Source organism: Pezoporus occidentalis, unplaced genomic scaffold (assembly GCF_034315485.1).
Source record: "Pezoporus occidentalis ecotype Australia unplaced genomic scaffold, CSIRO_AGI_Poc_V1 ctg37, whole genome shotgun sequence".
Classification (NCBI taxonomy): Eukaryota; Metazoa; Chordata; class Aves; order Psittaciformes; family Psittacidae; genus Pezoporus; species Pezoporus occidentalis.
This window is the reverse complement of record NW_026915691.1, coordinates 1,321,809-1,338,019: the sequence shown is the minus strand read 5'-3', so window position 1 is coordinate 1,338,019 and position 16,211 is coordinate 1,321,809. Positions and strand designations below refer to the sequence as shown.

At 46.4% G+C, this 16,211-nt stretch overlaps 1 long non-coding RNA gene across 2 annotated transcripts in view; it reads right to left on the bottom strand.

Annotated features, from left to right (window-relative positions):
* Positions 1 to 4,286: 4,286 nt before the first annotated feature.
* Positions 4,287 to 16,211, bottom strand: part of LOC134170316 (uncharacterized) — a 28,717-nt gene continuing 16,792 nt past the window's right edge. The window contains exons 3-5 of one of the 2 annotated variants that reach the window (XR_009967227.1): positions 6,761 to 6,950; positions 5,361 to 5,497; positions 4,287 to 4,440 (exon numbers count right to left, since the gene is read on the bottom strand). This is a non-coding gene — a long non-coding RNA (uncharacterized LOC134170316). The remainder of the gene's footprint in view (positions 4,441 to 5,360; positions 5,498 to 6,760; positions 6,951 to 16,211) is intronic. The other variant, XR_009967228.1, reaches the window with a different exon arrangement.

The following is a 16,211-nucleotide window of genomic DNA, read 5'->3' as shown; positions in this document are numbered from 1 at the left end:
AATGTGAACTTAATGAGGGCTGGGAAAGAGGACAAATACTGGCATTCCCATTTAATGTATCACTGATTTGAGGAAGCTTAGAACCATAGAACAGTTAGGATTGGAAAGGACTTTACAATCATCTCGGATGAGCTGTGACCTTCTGTTTCACAGCAAGCTGCAAGTCCCAGCCTTCACTGGGCTGGCAACCTGAGCCAGGAATTCCCTCTGATTTCCTACTCCAACCACTTGATTCCTCCTGCTTCCTTTAGTATTACGTTTAACGATCCCTGACATGCTTTTGGCAACCTCCTCAGAGATAATCAGGTTGTAGCGCTTGAGACCAGCTCTGCTCAGATAAAGCAAGACTGAGTGATAAAAACCAGCGATGTATTTGCAGATCAGAGGCAGAGCAGCGGGGAGCACGTTGTGTTTGGGACTTTTGATCAGGAGAGAACGCGCGTTCCTCCTTAGTGCTGTAATACAACAGGCACAAGATTCTTCTCTATCAATTGTCAGGCCGGGGTTAGAGCTGGAGCCTTCAGCCCTGTCTGCAAAGCTCAGCCCCTTCCCTGGTGGATTGGTCACGGCTCCTATTTTCTGCTCTCACAGATATTTCTTAGTGCAAATCGTGCCAAATACCTTCTGTCCTAATAGACCTCAACTCTCTTGCAGCTGCCCTTCAAATCTCAGCCTTCCCAAGGGTTAAACCTGAAAGTTTCACTAGAGAACAGGAAACTTAGAGGGAGGGAAGAGTGGAGGGGGGGGAAGAAAAGAGAACTAAAAAGAAACTAGCAACAACAATATGAACACAAAAACCAAAACCACCCAGTTGCTGGCTCTCAAAGATCTGCACTCCAACTCTATTGATTTCATTACACCTCTGCTGCCTGACCCATTAAGCATGGCTCACTGGTAAGGTGTAGGATACCCAAGTTGCACTTTGTTACCTCCTTAGACATCTCTTGTGCCTGGAGACGTTCAACACCTCCCCAGCTTTGAAACTTCCTTATCTTAGTCACAAATTCACAAAAAGCTCAAAGGGAAAGGAATTTCTGCATCACTCTGCTTGAAAGCACATCTTCCAGTCTGTGTCTTGACCCAATGGGGTTGATGCCGGCTGGTATTTACCCAACCTTGACCATCAAAGCTTGGCTGTCCCCAGGCCACATCTGTAGATAGCATGAAGGGACTGACACCTCAGATGATCTTTCTGCCCACCTAAAAAAGGCAACTGGTTTGAAATGGTGGCCCCTTGGGCTGCTGCTGACCCTTCACTGACTATGGATGGTCTCACAGCCCTCAGCGATGGGATCCAGACGTGTTCTCAGAGTTTGGCAATCAAAATACATGTAACAACAGGGTTGCATGCCACAGCCTTTCCTTATGGAGCAGAGTCCCAGTGAAGGTCCTTTTCAGGGAAATACAGGGACTGATTTGTCCAGATGCTTTTTCAGAGATATTTTCTTCCACAAAGAACTGGCTCCATTTCTGTGCCTGAATCTTACCCATGTGCTCTGGGGTGTTATTGTCCCTTTACCAAGACACCATGCAAGAAGGCTGGACTCTCTCTGCCCTCGCTACAAGCACAAGGCAGGCGGTTATCAGCACACACCGCTGCACAGAGAAGCTACAGACCACCTTGCCTCTTCACCACCAGGCTCTGACCAAGACTATGGTGATACCCTGATTCCATACATGCGACTTCACGTTATGTGTTAGGCCAAAAAACTTCACCCTTTATCGCTGACAAGACATCCATAAATCCCAAACAAATGTCTATAAGCCTCAAGCTCCACCAAAATGCAGTTTAATGGGGAGAAAAAAGGAGGGGTATGGACAAAACCCAACTGTAGACAAACCCACTGACATTCCCATTAGTGTCAGGCACAACAGCACCCTGCACAGGTTACTCTTGGGTTTGGTACAGACTTGAATAGGGCAGATAATACAGAAGATGCTGCAGATCAGAAGGGAGGCACCAAGGCAGAAGGAAAACCTGAGAAGCACAAGTCTAGCCTAAACGAAGTCCTGCCTTTTCATTCAGGGCTGACATGAAACCAAATGCAATTGTGGTGTCCTGGGTGTTCTAAGGGCTGTAAATCAGAGCCTGCTCAGTGCTGTGGTGAAAACTTCACTGGAGAAAACTCTTCCACATGCAAAAGCACTTTGGAAACACCCACCTCAAGTAGGTCCCATCTTCCAGGGGCAGAAATGGTCTCTTTGTCTATTTTCTTCCCAAGCATCTCTGTATCCTTTCCAATACACCATGTCTTTTCCTGGAAGATGATTAGGTCAGGGGTGTTCCATATAGTGGGTAATTCAGCCTCATGGGTCAATGCACAGATTTTTATCTCAAGTCTGAGTTCCCATCAGCCTGGCAGCTTAAGCTCTGACTACTCATAATGGATGTGCCTTTGCTGGTGTTTCTGCTTGATCCTGCTTTTTACCCAAAGTGAATTGTAGCTATTAGTGAAAAAAACAGAGTGAATTTGTCCTGTGGGGATGACTCCGTCCTTTCTGGGGCTGGGTACCTTAATAAAAGGTGCTGGCTAACTGCAGCCTATTGCTTTTGGTTGGAAATATTACCACTGGTAATACCTAAATTGCTACTAACTTCAAAGAACTTGAAGACCTCCTGTAATTCACGTTTACCACTGCATCTCCCAGGCAATACCAGTGGTGGTTCAGTTTTATTCCTCAGACAGCAGAGAATAAAGAGAACTTTGTGGAAACTGCTCATCATAGCCCAGGATCAGACACTGTGCAGTATTTTTTCCAGGCAGATCTCAGCTATTTCCTTGTTGTCCCCTCTCATTGGAAAGTCTCTCTTTTTCTTCCAATATTTTGGAGCTTCCATTGCTAATCTCACCCAAACCCAAGCAACAGCAAAGCTTTTGGAGCCTGGGGCTGAGGTCTGCTGTGACTTTGGATGGAGGTGACTAGGGCTTGTCACTTAACCTGCTTTAAGTGTGACACCTGCTGTAATCCACCCTGGAACACTCCTGAAGAGACACAGGAGAAATACTTCAGCTGTATTTCCCTCAGACCACAATACATTCCATATGCTCCAACTGTGGAGGAGAAAGGAGCTGGTACGTTGAGTTACCTCTGGTCAATCCATCATTCCCAGCTGGGGGGGGACACAGAGGGAGCTTATCAGTGTTCTCTCTGACTTTCCAGCTGGAAGAAATTTACAGCCAAATGCACACTCCTGTTGCAAAGGGGGGATAAGCCCTCCCCAAACGTGCTTACAAGCCACTGTTGTTATCAGAGGATCAGGGGGCTTTGGATCACCTTTATTGCTGGCCACCAAGGGCTTTTTTGGAGCCTGCTCTTCATGGAAGCCATTAAGAGAACTTCTCCAGCAAGGGGCTATGGTGCTGCTCTTTGAGGAGCAACATCCTCAGCCATCCTCTTGGAAAGCACATTGACAAGATCTAGGTTATCTGTGAGCACACATCTTTCTGCAGACTGCTGACAAGGCAGTTTTAATCCCTCCTCTCCAAAGCCCCCTCTTTGGGAAGTCCATAACCAAAGATCTTTTGCCTGTACATTGCAAACCCACTTTCTGCTAGGGTGTTTTCAGATCCCACAGCCTCATCCCATTGCAGGAGCCATGCAGGAGGTCAGGTGCATCACTACGGCATCCTCTTTGCATGTGCTAAACACTAAATATGGCTGGTACCCAAATGTTTACCTGATCTGTAGCTTCATTGGGCTCTTACTATTGAGCAGGGAGCATTTTATACCTAAAATAGGAGGAGGGACACGAGGATGATCAGGGGCTGGAGCGCCTCCTGTATGAAGACAGGCTGAGAAAGTTGGGGCTGTTCAGCCTGGAGAAGAGAAGCTGCGTGGAGACCTCAGAGCAGCTTCCAGTGTCTGAAGGAGGCCTATAGGGATGCTGGGGAGGGACTCTTCATTAGGGACTGCAGTGACAGGACAAGGGGTAATGGGTTCAAACTGAAACAGGGGAAGTTTAGATTGGATATAAGGAAGAAATTCTTTACTGTAAGGGTGCTGAGGCACTGGAATGGGTTGCCCAGGGAGGCTGTGAATGCTCTATCCCTAGTGGTATTCAAGGCCAGGTTAGACAGAGCCTTGGGTGAGATGGTTTAGTGTGAGGTGTCCCTGCCCATGGCAGTGGGGTTGGAACTGGATGATCTTAAGGTCCTTTCCAACCCTAACTATTCTATGATTCTATGAAATTCATCTTCTGCTTTTGATAGGCTGGCAGCCATCAAATATCCAGCTACAATTTTAGATCCTGAGATGCTGACAGGAATTTTTATTAAACAAAAGGCAATTTTATAGGCCTTTTATTACTTACCTTTCAGCAGCTTTGCTTCTGCTTCAGCTTTGAAAAGCCATCACTGAGCTCTTGCAGTCCCACCTCTTCCCACAGAGAGGGTGAACTCAGTGGTGGAGGGTCCTCAAGAGCTGTTGGGAAATGGGGACCTACGGAGAGCAGCAAGACAATTAATTGTTATTAAAGCAGTTGACTTAATTATAATCACTTTCATAATCAAGTTAATTATAGTGATAGTATAAGTACTACATAATAATATAATAATCAGGTTAAACAAGGAAGTTCTTTACTGCGAGGGTGGTGAAGCATTGGAACAGGTTGCCCAGAGAAGTGGTAAATGCTCTATCCCTGGCAGTGTTCAAGGCCAGGTTGGATGGGGCTTGGGTGGCCCTGCCCATGGCAGGGGGTTGGAACTGAATGATCTTAAGGTCCTTTCCAACCCAAACCATTCTATGATTCTATAATTACCTTAACATTGATTGTTCATATCTAATTGATGACTATCTAAATAGTTACCTAAACTACAGACAGACTGGACTATGTTTAAGATGTCTGTGCCTTTATAACTGCTTTTTGCTTCTAAATATAGGACTCTACTAAAACTAAAGAAGAAAAGGGGAAGATTTCATATGTGCTGGTTTTCCTTCAGAACAATTTTTTCTGCATATAATTTTTTCCAGCTCCACAAAAATACCTCACTGCCGATGAGTGTCTGTAGAATAACAAACCGCATCTATACCTGTGCGTGCACATAGCCCATAATTCCCCCCATAAAACCTGGCCACCATTAAACCAATGTTTGCAACCCAGGCTTTGTGAAAGCCAAATATGAAAATAAAGTGTTCATCGTAGAAAGAAAGAAAGTCCGTGAGGAAGCAGATGTAAAACTCAGGCTTTCAATTCACTCTAGCAAATAACCAGTGAAAGAATAATGACTTGAAGGACGCCTGGCCAAACTCCACACTGGCACAACTCCATCAAAGCCGGTGTAGACAGGCCAGCAGCGGATGTTTCCCACTTCGTCAGTTGAACGTGAAGAGTTTATTTTCCAAGTCACCCCTCCTCTTACTCAAATTCCCTGTCATTGATCGACGGGTGTCCCAAAGATGCTGAGTGGAGAAATCTGTTGCGTGCAGAACTGGTACTTTGCTAGAGAAGAACAGAAGGTCTCCAGTCTGAAAATGGCAAAGGGATTTCTTCAAGTGGCTGCCAAAAAAAGAAGATAAAAGGAAAATTAGAAGCTAGAGGCTGCATTTTCTGAGGACACTGCCAGGCTTTTCAAAGGATAATCCCAGCAGATACAACATTACACGACAAAAGTCCCATTGTGGAAACACTGCCAAGTCTTTAAGCATTGGCATTTAATCTCTTGGCAACAACATGAGTCCAACTGTGCTTTTATTTCTGGGTTTTTTTACAGTCACTAACAGCATATTTGCACACATGATAGCAGCAACATGTGGTCTGAAGAAGGTTAATTTGCTCTGCAATTAATAGTGGCATGCAAATCCACACACAGCTAATGCGGGCTGAACCAACAGACTGAAAGTCATTGATGTTAGAGCTGAAACATGGAGAGAAGGGGAGTATGTGCCAAGCACCTGACTGTTTCAAGCTGATTTTCTTTCCAGAGCAGCTGATAAAGGCAACAACAGGTTAAACCCAGCTCTATTAAGGCAAAACTCCTCCTAGGTTTTTTACAGATGAAATCTTGTGCGATTTGAAAAGAAGTTCTAAGGAGCTGGTACCAAAAAAAAGGACTCGAGGCAGGATTTTCCCAGCCAGCGGAAAATGAAGCCAGGATCCTCACACAGCACCAGGCAGCAAGAGCAAGGATGCACTGGTGGGATGCGAGATGTAATGAGAGCCTGAGTGGGAAGAAGCCAAGATGGAATGGCTGAAAATGCTGACGGTGCACTCAGAGTTGAGTAAGGAAAGAAACTCCCTTGCTATTATTATATCTAAACCAGTCAAAGTTTGTTAATATACCTATAGAGATAACATTATTGTGGTGCTGTAACTATATTGCGGTGCTATAACAATAGAGTGACTACGTATACACATAGTCTCTTTTATCTGCGATATATATACACCAAAGAACCAATATCAAGCCTAACTGTGGCTCATTCTCAGCACCCATCACTGCTGATCCTCTGCTCCCTCCCACTACCTGTCCTACTGTGTCCTGGCTGCTCATCACTGAGCCCCAACCCTCCCATCCAGACAGGAGCCGGTTGTGTGGGATTGGTCACTTGCCATTTTATTTTGCTGCGAGTCCTTTTATGAGCAGGCAGGGCTGGATATAGAGAGCTGGGCTTTGAAAACGGGCCCCCCGTGGAGGGGAAGGAGGGAATAAAGCCCTACCCCTCCACGCATCGCACAGGGCTTTTGCCTCGCAGTAAAGCAGCAGGAGTTGGGGAGGAAGGGAGCATAAGGTCACCGGGTTTTGAAGAGGAAGGCTCTACTCACAGGGGGAGGGGGGACACTGCTGCTCTGCCTGGTGATAGGATTTCCTGGGTCTTTTATAATGATGTGGTTGCTCGGGGTTATTTGGCTTTAATGAAGCGGTTCATGTCCGGTTTGCTAATCGCGTTGGAGAGGTGCGGAGCTGCCCCTGGCTCACTTCTCTTCAGCAGAAGATGGGTGTTTTCCATCTTGGCTAAAGGGAAATGAATTGGGTGAGACGATTTAGATGACACAAACACTCACTAGGGGAGGTATGCCAAGTAGTCCTCAGCGAGCCATGGATGCCCACAAAGGCAAAACACACAATTCACCTGACATAGCTGAAATCACTTGTCTTTAGCCTACCAGGACAGAGGCAGGCTGATCCTGGGAAAGGACCTGTGTCCCTCAGGACAACAGACATTTTGGGGTTTTCTCAGGCCCCAGTTTCTTGAGTCATGGAGTTACAGGGAAACTCAGCTTTAATTAAAAGAGAAATAGAAGAAATGGGGGAATGGTTCCCAGAGTGATTGTTTGGGAGGCTGGAACAGTGTGAACCTTTAAAGCATCATCAGGTAAGTTCCCCTACTACTGCTATTTTCATTATTATTGCTAATGGCAGTGTGCACTTGCAGCCCAGAAAGCCAACCATACCCTGGGCTGCATCAAAAGGAGCATGACCAGCAGGTCAAAGGAGGTGACCCTGCCCCTCTACTCTGCTCTCGTGAGACCTCACCTGGAGTACTGTGTGCAGTTCTGGTGTCCTCAACATAAAAAGGACATGGAACTGTTGGAACAAGTCCAGAGGAGGCCACGAGCATGATCAGGGACTGGAGCACCTCCTGTATGAAGACAGGCTGAGAAAGTTGGGGCTGGTCAGCCTGGAGAAGAGAAGGCTGCGTGGAGACCTCATAGCAGCCTTCCAGTATCTGAAGGGGGCCTATAGGGATGCTGAGGAGGGACTCTTCATTAGGACTGTAGTGATAGGACAAGGGGTAACGGGTTCAAACTGAAACAGGGGAAGTTTAGATTGGATATAAGGAAGAAATTCTTTCCTGTCAGGGTGGTGAGGCACTGGAATGGGTTGCCCAGGGAGGTTGTGAATGCTCCATCCCTAGTGGTATTCAAGGCCAGGTTGGACAGAGCCTTGGGTGAGATGGTTTAGTGTGAGGTGTCCATGCCCATGGCAGTGGGGTTGGAACTGGATGATCTTAAGGTCCTTTCCAACCCTAACTATTCTATGATTCTATGAAATTCATCTTCTGCTTTTGATAGGCTGGCAGCCATCAAACATCCAGCTACAATTTTAGTTCCTGAGATGCTGACAGAAATTTTTATTAAACAAAAGGCAATTTTATAGGCCTTTTATTACTTACCTTTCAGCAGCTTTGCTTCTGCTTCAGGTTTGAAAAGCCATCACTGAGCTCTTGCAGTCCCACCTCTTCCCACAGAGAGGGTGAACTCAGTGGTGGAGGGTCCTCAAGAGCTGTTGGGAAATGGGGTGAGGCACTGGAATGGGTTTCCCAGGGAGGTTGCGAATGCTCCATCCCTGACAGTGTTCGAGGCCAGGTTGGACGAAGCCTTGGGTGAGATGGTTTAGTGTGAGGTGTCCCTGCGCATGGCAGGGGGGTTGGAACTAGATGATCTTACCAACCCTAGATGGTCCTTTCCAACCCTAACTATTCTATGATTCTATGACACCCAGAATGTTTTCAGGTCCTTTCATGATACATCCCGAGTTATAAACTTTGAATGCTCAAATTCATACTCTAGCATTGGGTACCTGGTTCAGCTGCAATGGGAGGTCACGCTGCCACAGAGGGCTGGGCAAGACCTTCGTGGGAAGCAAATATAACTCTGGATGGGCAGGAGCTCAGGGCCACTAAGAAAAGCTACCAGAAACCCAGGAATGAGCCTTAGTGGAGGTTTCCACCATCCATACCTACCAGGAGGGAAGTGAAGCAGAATGATTTCCCCAAGCGATGGTTTCATCACTTAAGAGGATTCCCTGTGTAGCAGCTAATCCAGGCCACGCTACGCAGCATTGAAAGGGTCAGCAAAGACCAGCACCAGAGCACCCAAGGGGAGCACATTCATGTGCATGGCTGCAAACAGGAGTCTCCTGCAGAGATGGCCCCTCTGCCATGCTCTTGCCTATCTCCAAAATGAAATGGATTAGCAGCTCACTTTCAATCAGGCTGAATTATGAGTGCAGCGATTTGCTGGACGTTTTACATGAACCAGAAGATGTGTTATCTGATGAAAATTGCTTAATTTAATATCCTGGCTTGACAAGCAGTGAACTGTACATCTCCTGGAGAATTTACCAGTGCAGATGATTTTACTTAGCTGAAAGGATTAAGTAATCGGACCCCTTTTCTTCCCCCCAAAACTCACAGCAGAAAAGCACCCAGAGAAACTCTGAGGAGCTGGTGGTACCAAGGTTACCAGCACCCTCAGGAAAAACAAAAGGTTGAGGGTTTCCAATCAAAAAACATTGCAGAATTACATGGTTTTTGCCTCTGCCACCCCCAAAAAAAATCAGTTATTGGGAAGGAAAGGTCAAAGTGCCAAGAAGCAGATCAGATCTAGCTCTCAGAGTTGCCTTGAGGACACAGGACACGTCTCTCTACCATATGAAGGCCAAGCTTCAGAGCAGGTTGCTCTAATAGGTGGGAAGCCCTCTTGGAAGCCACCTACAGGTTGAGGAACCAGTGGCAGGACTCAGTCTCTCATGTTCAGGGTACCTCATCTTGAATGAGCATGGGCTGATCCCAGCCTCTCTGGGCTCTCTCCTTCCAGCAAACAGTTGTTAGTCCAGCTTTGCACAGAGTCAAATGGGTGGTGGGTGAGGTTGGGCTTCAAAGCAGGTACAAGCTCTCCCTTACCTTACAGTAACAACCTCGCAGAGCAGAGTTCTCCAGCAGAGCCAAGTTTTCCTCTGTGGCCCATGAGTAAGAAGCCCAAGGCTATGCTTGTTTTCACAAGGAAACTCTTCCAGGCTGAGCCATAAACCAGGAACCAGGTTTGAAACAACAGCAGTGCAGAGCAGAATTGCTCCTCAAGCCTTTGCAGATTCCTGGGGAAGCAAAAGTCACAGAGAAAGCATCAACTCCCCTGATGTTTCTCCTTAAACCACAGTCTGTAAAGATGGATAAACCTTTCCTACTAACTGCACTGGGGAAAAGAAAACAGATGGACAGCTCTGTGTAAACCAGACCCTGCCAAAGCACATGCCATCAGGCAGCTGGGAGCTGTGGGATCCTGAATTACCAATCTCTCTTGAAGATCTTGCCATAATCTAGTCATATGTATTCCTCACACTTTGGTAGGAGGCTCTTATTGCTCTAGACATAATACACGGATGTAATTATGCAGACTTTATCCATGCTGGCAATCTTATCCAAATTCAAAGCTTTTATTACAAGTGAAGGCTATTATGATTTACGGTTATGTTTTTAAACAGCACATAATTAAGTGGTATCACTTATTGTCATAGGACGTTGTAGAAGCCAAAAGCATAAATGGGTTCAAATAGCAATTAAAGACACTGAAAGCTCCATCAAGGACGATTGCACACAAGGATGCAGATATGATCCATAGCTCAGGAAGTCCTTCAGCTGCAAATTGCCATGAGTTGGAAGGACCACAGGAAGTAACACCAAGAGGCTTGCCATGGTCTTATATCTTGCCCTAAGCATTTGCTGCTGGCACCACAAGAGACAGGATATGGGGCTAGATGCATATTTGATCTAAGCCAGCACATCCATTCTCATATCTACATAGCAAGACCTCTCTATAACAGATCTACTCTTTCCAAAAGGCACCAGGCCAGACAAGCCTAAATTGTGGTTAAGGCCCACAAAATACAGACCTAAAAGCTGTATCTTCTCCTGTATCTAGAGCATTGAGCCAGAACCTCAGGGTAGGAGATTGGCACATCTTCCAAGCTTCAGTCTCCAGAAGTCCTTCAAAAGGGAGTTTTCATTAATGGAATTTTCTATGAATGAGATTAAAACCTTGAAAAACAAATGTCGTTTTCTGGTCGCCCGAGTTGGCAATGCTTTAAATTAAATAAATAGCATGGAGAACATCAACATCAGCCCAGTTCATAGAACATGCAACTGAGTTTTCCACACTTGTGGTGATGGCAAGAGTCAGCATAGCCAAAGCGCAAGAGATGAGCTTCAGCCTGAGAAAACAACCTTCCCAGGTGAGCTGTGTCCTCTCTGCTTTTGCAGGATCCATGAAGCAGTTCCCCTTCAAGGGGAAACTCAATGGAGCTTTGGTCTTACCTTGTGGTTATGTTTTTACCTTGTCCCAAGCAAACCCAGTGTCGGAAGATGTCAACTTGACAGAGCTGCTCATCGACTTAGTATTACACTAGGGGAAAACCTCTTTCATTTCAATCCAAGTACTTTAAGAATGATCCAGCCAAGCCCTTTGCTGCTCTAAATCGATGCAGCCAGGAATAAATCAAGGGAACAAAGCTTTTTGATACCCATTGAAGAGCTGCTTCTAGAATAACCTATTTCAAAACATGTCCACTGTTAGTGACACTTTGATGTTCATTAAACAGGGCAAAACTTCAGACCTGCTTTCCCTTGATCAGTGACCTACAAGGAAGCTCCCAGAGCACGGCATAAATTGGGGTTGTTTTTGCAGGAGCATGGGATGCCAGATAGGTGCTGGAGTCTAATCCCCTTCTATCACAGGGGATCTAAAGCATGATTACAGACAGTAAAGAGTCACTGCAAAGGATGATAAAGATAAAGGTCTAACCATTGCTCTGAAAGTGAAGCAGCAGCTCATAATACTTATATTAGATCAAAGAGGTTCATGTCTGAAGAGATCAAACCTTCACAGGGCAACAAGCACCATTTAAAATGGATCCACATTCCCACAAAAGCAATATAAGCATGCAGCAGCCAGAAACCTGCTGGGACCAACCTTGGTATAGCATCTAGTTGGGGCTGGGTGGCAGGGGTTGGACATCTAACTCACGTTAAGGTCATGCATTTAGGCAGAGCCGACAGCTATCTTTGTCCTGGAGGAGCAAGCTTTTGATTCACACTCAACAGTGGTTTAAAAACAAGTAAAAGAAAATAAACTCAAATGTACCTGAGCAACCTGGAACTTCATCTTCTTCAAACAAACAGCTGGAAAACGGGGCCGATTACTCAACACTCACCTTTGGCTTAACGTTAGCACTGGTGCAGGGGGTAGCACAGATCTATTGCTGCCTATTCTGCATGGTACAAACCCAGGGGTGAACGTTCAGCAGCAGCTGGAGAACAGCACATATGGAACTTCCCAGCCCTTAGGTCAGGGACTTCTCCAGCCACTACAGAAACTCGTTTGTGTAATAACATCAGGGGCTGAAGTGAAGAAAGCTGGGTCCAAACCTAACAGTGTTCAGGCACCTAATTCCCACTGGTGAAAATTAGGTGCTTAAAAGCCTCCAAGACCTCTGACAGGATCTGCTCAGCCACGTAGAGGCTGTGTAGGGGAACAGAGGGTGAAACCTAACATATTTACAGGCATTTTTTGGAGCTGTAAATGATGGCACAAAATAAAATACAAAGGAAAAAATCTGGCCCCAAGATCCAGGCTTCTGCCCTTGAGCAGGGGGTTATTTTGCAAGGACACAGAGATGGCATAACCAAAATTAGCTCTTTAACTTGCTCTTAAATGGAAATCAAAAGGAAATCCTGAGAAGTCTCAACATTCAGCCTCTGAAGATTTTCCACCCACTGAACATTTGGCCAGCCCAGGCCTGAAGAGGATTTCTCTGCAGTGTCTTGGGCTGCCTCAAGAAAGCCTTAGCATATAATAAATGCCAGGCTTGTGGGCATGGAGGGGTGGGATTATCCAGCACCTCCCTGCCCTAAGCCTGGGAGCATGCACATCACATTAGGCAACACTAAAGGGGAGGTGACAGCCCTGGGGAGGCCACAGCACTTAGTGGCAGGGCAAGCTGGCTGAATCGGAGGGTGGACAACAGCATGGCCAAGGGGGAGCATCTTGCCAGCACTCGAGTGGGGAGGAATGACACACAGGTTGTACTGCAGGTGGAAGGCAAAGGGGATGGGACAGGCTTAGGAGCAGGCTGGTTTAACATCTTGCTCTGGTTTAGCAGCAAACAGAGCAGTCTCAGCACAGACTCTATTTAATCAAGCACTTCATAGCCCCATGGGAGACCCAAGCAGGTTTAAGGCACTGGCAAATATACAGACAGACCTCTACGTGATCCAAGACACCATCCTTGAATAGGAAATCGTTTCCCAAATCCCTGCACCTCCCTGTTTCACTGCTGTAGCTCCATCACATTGTCACCTCTTGTGTGTCCAGATGCGGCTGAGACACCTTTCCTCTGCTGAGGACATTGCCCCAGCCTGACCTTAGTTGTGTATCCACACCATGAAGGTCCCCCCAGCCCACTGCAGTGGTCCACATTGGTCCCTCCATCCCAATAAAACTTCCTCCTTCTGTCTGAACCCTCTCCAGCACACTTGGGCAAATAACCCCCTCTTATTGGTAACCCAGCTATAACCTAGATGGCCGGACACCACCGTCAGGACACAGCTGCCCCAGAACAGCACACCAAATACTGGAAACTCTTATTTCCCTTGTGCCAGGGAGATTGAGAGGTCTGTTCCATCAGCAGCTCCAAGACAGAAGCACAGACTGGAGAATAAAAGTGTTGGCAGGCAAATGAACATGGCACAGAGCTGGAACATAAGGTACTCTAGAAAAAAAGGAACGGTTTAGGCTCATGAGAAGGCAAGGTTCTTCTCAGCTTTCCAGGCAGATTATACTAGCCAGTGCATGTACCATTTACCACCTTGCCCAGCAATTTACAACCTGTGGGGTTTGCTCTTTTTAACCTAATAAAACACAGTTGGCTTTGCTTGCCTTGCCAGGGTGAAGTCACCAAGCTGGCACAGGTCAATCTGCTTCCTGCCCATGTAGAAGTGTTTATATAGCAGGACAACTTCATTGTAACAAATTTGCTTAGGTAAATGAGCCAGCTAAGATTTCCTATTACTGTCTATTGCAGGGAACCTAAGTGCTTCGATAGTCACAGCTTCAAAGCAACTCCTGAGTGAAAAATCCCTGCTGGGAGAAAGAAAAGGGGAGCTGATTTTGTTTGTGTGGCTGATTTCCTCCTCTATTTCTCATTTAACTTAACACGGGAATGTGTTCAGGTTGCACAAGGTGACTTGCTTAACCATTGAAACACCCTTTCAAAGGCACAGCCTCTGCTCCAAGCAGCCAAGCTGTGTACTCAGCCACTGCTCTCCAGAAATCGATCGTACACAGCCAGATCCCTTCAGCCAAGAATGCAGACCTGTCAAATCTCAGGCACCGAGCAGGAGACACGCAATCTGCTCTGACCCTCTGCTCCCTTCCAGCACAGCCTGGTTCTCCCCTGCTCCCTGACCCCGGGTGCCAGACACAGCCCCACTTCTGTTTGGCTGAGCACCCATGCCTGGTGCTGGGAGTGATTGCAGTGCCAGGGAGCGGCAGGGAGCCTGCATCCTGCTGCTGGAGGGTACCCAGTGCTCAGATGCTTCGCTGGCCACATCTGTCCCCTGGCTCTCCCCTTGTGCCCTTTCCCTCTTTGCTGCCTGACCAAAGCATTGTCTTTTGTGAGGGTGCTGAGGTGCTGGCACTGATTGACCGAGGAAATGGCAAATGCTCCGTCCCTGGCAGTGTACAGGGCCAGGCTGGACAAAGCCTTGGGCAATGTGAGCTAACGTGAGGCATCCCTGTCCACGGCAGGGGGTTGGAACTGGATGATCTTCAGCTCCTTTCCAAGTCAAACCATTCTGTGATTCTACGATTCCATGTCAATACTGGAGAAATCCAGGAATGATCCATCTCCAGTTTGTGAGCACTTTCATCCTGGCTTGTGCAGGGTATCGCAGAAGAATGCAGCTGTCTCAGTTCAGGCTCATTTTTGTAAAGCAGGAGAGAAGATAGACTCTTCCCTTTGCTTTTTTTCCCCCCTGATTTATTTATTCATTGCATAACGGCTTGTCCACAAACATCCCAGCTTGGTTAAATCTTTGACATGTAAAACATTCCCAGAAATTCTTGCTGCCATCCAACAAGACAAATGGGGAGGACTTGGCTTTTTTTTTTCCCCTTCTTTTTTAAAGGAAAAGACTCCTCACTTTTCTTCTGTTTTCTTCTTTCTGCTGTGACTTTGTCTCTGTCTTTCCCAAAGCAATGCACTCATTTATCAGGCTTGCGAGTTCTTACGCATTGGCAGACGCGGCGGCTTTCCGCTTGGCTCAGGGCTTTCAGCCACCATATGGAACGAGTTGCACGTTTTCACTTCTTATCGGAGTTTAAGATGGAAATATTTCCTTGGTTCTTCTTGGGGTATTTCTGCAATTGCACACATGCTGGGAGCATTTAACCCTGACATTGCTGATGAGTAGCTGTTACTATTAAAATGCCATCAAAGATTGGACTGAAAATCTTTTACAGTGAACTACGCCAGCAGTTTGATTCTGTTCTTGGTTACAAATAGTTCCTTTAATAGCTTTGGAGCTACATGCATATAACAAAGAAGGATCTGGCTAGCTGTCTATTTGTCTGTCTGCTTGTCTCTCTAAAGAGACAATTTTTTTTCTCCCTTTCTGCATACTGATCCAGTTTTGTTGCAGTGCTGTTGTAGCAGCAATGGTCTAAAGAGGTAAGAAAAGCTATTCCCTCTCCACCCTGCCTTTATTAAACTAGATGACAGCTGAAGACAGGCAATTTTTCAGGCACAGATCTTCCACTGCTATGCATCTAGCTGAGGAATTTTCAATCTGTTCCATGCAAAATCATGCATCATACTGAGGGTTTGCTCCATCCGCTCTTTTACGCACAGGCTACCAGTTGGCACAGTCATGGTAAAGTGGAGTGCAAGCCCATCAAAGCCAGGCTCTCTACATTGTGCAATACAAGCATGGTCCTCCAAGATCATAATTCACTAACCTAGGAAGTCCAGAAGATGGTAAGAAAACAAGCCCTGGGGCAGAGATCAGGCTGCCCCAAGCCCCAGTTCATACATCCATAGCTCTGCCATGGAGCCTGAGTAAGATCTTTCCTGCTTTTCCCCTGTGCTGTCTCTCCAGACAGCAGGCCCATTTTCTGTTTGTCTCTTCCGGCTCCACACCCAAGGCATAGGTGTTTCCTCATTAGACATTCAAGCCTAGAAACTCCTGGATGAAACCAGTGATGGATGCTTCCTCAACAGATTTGGGCACATATTAACTTAAAAAGAGTCACAGCAAAATATAGAGACTAAGTAGGATGCAAGACTTGGATCTTAGACCTCAGTGCCTCTTCTTCAAGGTGTTTTTCAAAGAGGTGAGGAACTTCCATAGTTTTCCACAACAAAAGCTAGAGTCTGGATCAATTCAGTCCACGTTGCATTTGACAGCTTGCTGAGCCTCAAATACATCATTGGACTCTG